The sequence below is a fragment of the Cetorhinus maximus genome, unplaced genomic scaffold (assembly GCF_964194155.1).
Source record: "Cetorhinus maximus unplaced genomic scaffold, sCetMax3.hap1.1 HAP1_SCAFFOLD_577, whole genome shotgun sequence".
NCBI lineage: Eukaryota > Metazoa > Chordata > Chondrichthyes > Lamniformes > Cetorhinidae > Cetorhinus > Cetorhinus maximus.
In genome coordinates this window covers 105,871-112,928 of record NW_027596519.1, presented here as the reverse complement: position 1 = coordinate 112,928, position 7,058 = coordinate 105,871, and positions in this window count along the sequence as shown.

The following is a 7,058-nucleotide window of genomic DNA, read 5'->3' as shown; positions in this document are numbered from 1 at the left end:
TGCTTCCGATAAACTCCTGCTTAGTGTTGTAACATTCCAATATGTTGTTCTCAGGTTCTAATCCATTGTTTTAACTTTCCAATCCATTGCTCTCAGATTCTGAGATCGCCTCTCACTCTCTTGAAATTGTAGTTCCCTGTTAGTGACAGGCCCAGGCTCGCGCTGACAATGTCAGGTAACGCCTTGAAGGGACTCCCTGATAAACATGAGTGGGAAGCTCTCCAACTAGATAATTAGGGTCCATGGAGACTGGCATTAATTCCTACCACAGAACAAACAGCTTCACATAACCCTTTCAATACAATGATACTTGCACCAATCTAAAGGGGTGAAGTTGAGATGTACGATGGCTTTAGAGGGACGGAATATTGTAAATAGAAGAGTGTAAGATAGACACATTTTGGAGCTGCACAACAATAAGTTCGGCAGATATAAGCAAATCATTGAAGAAGGTAGAACAAGCTTTTTAGTGCATTAAAACAAAAATTCGTGTTTATTGATCAAGAGAATCAGAGTTTACAAAAATATGAAATTCAGGCAAAGGATGCATAAATCATAAAGCCTTGGTGAGGCTTGGTGAGTATAATGCCTAATTCTGTTGTGCGCATTTCTGGAAGGATGTTATAGTCTTGGAGAGGGCGCAGAGGAATGTTACTGGAACTGAAAGAGGGCTGAGGGATTTGAATTGCGTGGAGACACTGCAGAAGCTGTGGTTGTTTTCCTTCGAGCAGATCAGGCAAAGGGGAGGTTTAATAGTGTGATTTAAACTCATGATGGGTTTTGATCAGCTAAATAACAAGGAACTGGCGATCCTGGAATAGGGGCCAGTCACGGGCTGACAGGGTTCTAAAGTGATTGACAAAGAAGCAGAAAAGGAATGAAGAATTGTTGGTTCAAAAAAATCTGCAATATACTGTATTAAGCGAATACAGATCCTGAAACTAATACAGATGCTCAAAATAATAAAGATCCTTAAACCAATACAGATTTGTAATTTAATACAGATCTTTAAATTAATACAGATCTTTAATTTAAAACAGATCCTGAAACTAATACAGATGGTTAAATTAATGCAGATATTTAATTTAATACAGACCCTGAAACTAATACAGAATTTAAAATTAATGCAGTCACCTAAACTGATATTGAAGCAAAAAACGGACCCTGAAACTGATACAGATCTTTATGCTAATATATAACCTGAAATTAATACAGGTCCTGAAAATATAACAGATCCCGATACCAATTGAAATACTGAAAGTAATGCAGACCCTGAAATTTATACAAATCCTACAACTAACAGAGGTGTGTGAGTGTGTGTCTGTGCAACCTATGTGCCTGTGTCTGCGTGTGAATTATTTGTGTCTGTGTTTGCGCCTGTCTGTGTGTGTGCGTCTGTGTGTGTGTCTCTGTGTGTGTGTGGCTGTGTGTCTGTGTGTGTGAGAGCGTATCTGTGTGTGTCTGTGTGTGCGTGTGCGTGTGCTTGTCTGAGTTGGTGCCTCTGAGTGTGTGCGTGTGGGTGTGTCTGTGTGTGTGTCTGTATGTGAGTGTCTATGTTGTGTGTGTCTGTGTTTGCGCCTGTGAATGTGTGCGGATGCATTTGTCTGTTTGTGTGTGTCCGTATGTGTCTGTGTGTCTGTGGGTGTATGTATGTTTGTATGTGTGTGTGTATGCACCTGTGAGTGTGTGTCTGTGTGTGTGTGTGTGTGTATGTTTCTGCGTGTGTATGTGTCCTCCATGTGCGTGTAGATGTGTCTGTGTGTGTCGGGGGTCTCTCAATATATGCCGCTGCCAATGCTTATCATTTCCGATCCTGTGGATTCTAACTGGGGCGTGTTTGCTGTGTGATGTTGGTGAAATATTCACGGTGTAACTCGCGGAGGTACCCCTGGCCAGAATTTGACTTTGGTACAACCAGATACCTCTTTATTGATTCTCCTGGGTATTGTTAAAACATCAAAGGGTAACTGAAGGGCATAACGGAAGGCAACGCAGGAGAAATATTCAGCATAAATTTTCACAATGCCTTTTCTATACCTGTTGCTGCTGGTCCATTGGTTGTTCAGGAGAGCGTCGGTGGGAATGGTGGGGCGGTGACCATTTGCGCCCTCACATTTTCTGCCTGCTCCAATGGCTGAGTGTCATGGGGGGGGCCGGCGGGAGACCTGCTCCAAACCAGTCCAGCTTACCCTGGCCAAGGGAAGGACGGCACGCCCATTTCCAATGTGCCTTCATCAAAGGTGCAAGGTCACTGCCCCGTCAAATGGTCCGCTTCCAGACACGCCCCTCTCTGTTATGCCGTCATCTTGGGGAGCAGGCCCCAACCCCTGTCCATTGTGCCGTCACAAGGCCCACGCCTCCGCATTATGCTGTCATCATGGGGACCATTTCCTTCCACTTTTCCATTGTGCAGTCAAAGGACACGCCCCTCCAATTAAGCCGTCATCATGGGGACCAGGTCCCGCCACCCTGTCCATTGTGTCGCCAGAGGACCCGGACCTAACGTAGGGCGTTCGTCATGGGCACAAGGTCCCGCCTCCTGCCCATGTTGCCGTCACAGCATTCGCCCCTCCCATTATGCGGTCATCACGGGGACCAGTACGACCGCCTGCTCATTGTGACGTTTAAAGATGCCCCGCCAATTATGCCGTCGCCTTGGAGACCAGATCCGACCCCTTGCTCTTTGTTTCGTTTAGGATTCGCCCTCCCATGATTCGGTCACCATGGTGAGCAGTTCCCGCCCCCTTCCCCTTGTGAAAGTTAGAAGTCGCCCCTCCCATGATGCCGTCATCACGGGGACCAGGTCCCGCCCCTTGCACTTTGTGACGTGTAGGAGCCGCCCCTCCCATGATACCGTCACGATGGTGAGCAGGTCTCTCCCCCTGCTCGTTGTGACTTTTGGAAGCTGCCCCTCCATGATGCCGTCACCCTGGGGAACATATTCTGCCCCCTGCCCGTTGTATGACCAGTAAAGCGAATATGCGCAGCCCCAATTTCCCTGCCGAATAGCAACATGTCCATGAAGCCCTCTACCTGGGCTCTGTGCTGGTCAGACTCCACACCACAAGCCGGTCACCATGGGAAACAGATTTCGCCCGCCCGCCCGCACCCAAGGACCTGTCGGGATCAGGCTCCACAGCACAAGCCAGAACACCATGGGGAACAGGTCCCTCCCGCAGTGTCCAATGCCATTGGGGGAGAGATTTAACTGCTCCCACCACTCGGTCGAAAAGCAACCCACCCCTCCCCACCCCCAAATCCCCTGCACCACACTCATGCATTGGGAATGGGATTTAAAATGAGATAATGCTGGAAACTCCCTGTCTCAGCTCCTCTCTCCTTTTTGAATGAATTTTGCAACAGGTCCAAAGGGACATCTCAGCACATCCTTGAATTGCTGCCGGAATTTAGTCGGGGCAGAAATGCAAGAATGTGTGGAGCAATTCAGGAGCCCAATTCCTGCGCAGAAGGATGCCGCAATATGGACTCACAGCGCAAATTATACATCCGCACTCATACAGAACACAACATATCGTGCCCACTACAGGAGGAAACTGGCGAGGTAACAAACAGTAAAATGATGGATATCTATCGACTCTCCATCTCTGGCTCTCTGGCACTCTCCCCACTTCTGCGATCCCGGAGTCTCCTGCGGGCTCTGCTTCTCACTAAAATGTGTCTGACGGTAAGAACATTGAGCAGCAGAATCAGGATAAATGAGGACAACGGGTATAGAATGTAATGGACAAACGCGATTGTACAGTAATAAAAATCTAGTATTACAGAACCTAACCAGGGTTCGTTTACCAGTTGATACATTCCTGTGAGCATGGAATACTAGAAAAGGTTCTTTAAAAAGATCAGCACAGTCACTGTCCCAAGAACCACGCCTGTTTTGTCGGTTCATTGCAAAACACCAGCTAATTAATTAACAAACTCAACACTGAAAAACACGAACAAATTCAACAATCAGGTTAGCATTGCAAAGCACCAACAAATTCAATAAGTGGTTTAACATTGGAAAAACTCAATGAAATTCAACAACTTCAACATTAAGGAGCACCAGCAAATCTACAACAACCTCAACATTGACAAATAGGTATACATTCAGCAAAAAACTTCTACATTGTAAATCACCAACACATTCAGCAACATAAACATTGAAAAACACCCAGAAATTCAACAACAGCAACAATGAAAACAGCAAGAAATTCAACAAGATCGTGAACATTGAAAAAACATTTGAAATTGAAATTCAAAATTGAAATTCAACCACAACCTCAAAAATGAGAAACACCAACAAATTGAACAACAACCTCAAAATTCAGAAACACCAACAAATTCAATAAAAAGCCCAACATTGGAAAACAGCAATAAATTCAACAACAACTCAACATTGGAAACAACAACAAATTCAGCAACTACTACAACATTCAAAAACCCCAGCAAATTCATAAAGAAACTCAATACTGATTATCACCAACATATTCTGCTACAACCTTAACATTGTACAACATCAAGAAATTCACCAACAACTTCAACATTGAAATACAACAGCAAATTCAAATAGATTGAAATACACCAGTAAATTCAGAAACCACGTCGCCATAGTAAATGAAGAACGAACCGATGAACAACTTCAGCATTAATAAATATCAAAAAATTCAACAACAACTTCATCAATGAAAAAATCAACAAATTCAACAAGCTTAACAATGAAAAACATTAACACGTTCTAGAGCAACCTCGTCATTGAAAAACACCTACAAATTCACGTTAACATTGAAAAACATCTAGAAATTCAACAGCAGCGTGGAAAAACACCAAGTTCTACAAACAAGTCATCAACTAAAAGTGCAAAGATTTTCAATCACAACCGTAACGTTTAACAAATAATTGCTGAATTTGTTGATGGTTCTCAATTGTGACTCTGTTTATGAATTTGATGGTGTTTTACAATCTTATTAACTTTGCTGCTGTTTTTCAAAGGTGAATTTGTTGTTATGTTTGCTGATTTTTTTTTCAATGTTGTAGCTGCTGTTGAATATGTTGATGTTTTCAATGTTGAAGTCGTTGTAGAATTTGTCAGTGTTCTACAATATTCAGGTTGTTGTTGAATATGTTGGTGATGTTCAATGTTGCCGTTGTTGAATTTGCCGTTGTTGTTCTCGGTGTTGAGTCTGTTGTTGAATTTGTTGCTCATTTTCAATGTTGAGCTTGTTGTTGAATTAGTCGATGTTTTCAATGTTAACATTATTGAATTTGTTGGTGCTTATTAATGTTGAAGTTGTGTTTCAATTTGTTGCTTTTGATCAAAGCTGAGGTTGTAGTTGAATTTGTTGGGGTTATTCAATGTTGACATTGTTTAAGTTGTTGATGTGTTTCAATGTTCAGATTGTTGCTGATTTTCAATGTTGAAGTTGTTGATGACTTTGTCAGAGTTTTTACAAAGTTGAGGTTGTTGCTGAATGTGTGCACTATTACAACGTGGAAATTGTTGTGGAATTTCTTGGTGATTTTCAACGTTACAGTTGTTGAATTTCTTAGTGTTTTTCAATGCTAATCTTCCTATTGAACTTGTTAGTGTTTTGCAATGTTATGTTTGTTAATTAATTACTTGGAGTTTTGCAATGTTCAGGCTCCTGTTGAAATTGTTGGTGGTTTTCAATCTTTTTGACTTTGCTGGTGTGTTTCAAAGTTAAAGTTGTTGGTAAATTTGTTGGTGATTTTCAATCTTGATGTTGCTATTAAACATGTTGATATTTTACAATATTGATTTTGTTTAATTTGTTGGTGATTTTCAATGTTGAGGTTGTTGTTGAGTATGCAGTTGTGTTTTTTTTTCAAAGGCTGAGGTTGTTGCTGAATTTGTTGGTGTTTTTCAGTCTTGAGATTGTTCTTGAATTTGTTGGTGTTTTTCAATGTTGAAGATATTGCTGAATTTGTTTGCGTTTTTCAGTGTTGAGGTTGTTTTTGAATTTGTCTGTGTTTTTCATTGTTGAGGTTGTTGTTGAATTTGTTGATGTATTTCAAGGTTGAGGTTGTTGTTGAATTTGTTGGTGTTTTTAAATGGTGAGTTTGATTGAATTTGTTGGTGGTTTTCAATATTGAGTTTGTTGAATTTGTCGGTATTTTTCAAAGTTGAGGTTCTTGTTGAATTTGTTTCACTTTTTTCAATGTTGAGGTTGTTGTTGAATTTGCCGGCGGTTTTCAATGTTGATTTTATTGTTGAACTTGTTGGTGTTATTCAATGTTGAGTTTGTTGTAGTTGTTGGTGTTTTTCAAATCTGAGGTTGTTGTTGAATATGTTCGTGTTTTTCAATAATGTTGTGGTTGTTGAATTTGTTGTTATTTTTTAAAAGTCGCAGGCTCGCGGGCTAAATGACCTTCTCCTGTTCCCATGAATAAAGTCCCTGTTAGTGGCTGGCCGGTGCTCCAGGATTGGTTTCCCCAATGCATAATCAACATCTGGGACAGCTGATACTCTGGAAGTACGGCGACGACTCGGCAGAATACAGTTTGGTTTCTGTACATGTGCCTGCTCCAGCAAGGGATGCTTTGACCCATCTACTGCCCCTTTTCCATCCACTCCTGAGCCTTCACCTCCCCACAAGTGATCAGCGACTCAGTGGCCCGTGCCGATTGGAGGTTTGTGGTTAAATAGACCATTTATTGCCGGGAAACTGTGAACGCCGTCTTTGGGCTATTTTCAGTTGTTTTGATTCTTCAACAAATGAATATATGATGTTAGCGGATATTTCACTGCATCCTTTAGCTGCTTTCTGAACTTGGACTGAGTCACCCCATAAATAAATGTGTTTGTGCAGCAACTTAAACTCCACAGCATCATTCCGAATTGTTTACATATATATTCAGAATCTGTGTAATCACTGGGATCTGTTCCCGTAATGGTATAAAATAAGCAATCTATAACATACACCGACCACAGCAGTCAGAAACTGCCCGAGATGGTGAAGAGTAAAATCACAGACTTCCTCCTGCTCTCCATCTCTGGGTCACTGCGATTCTCTCCCCTGCTCTGACCCCTCAGCCCCTTA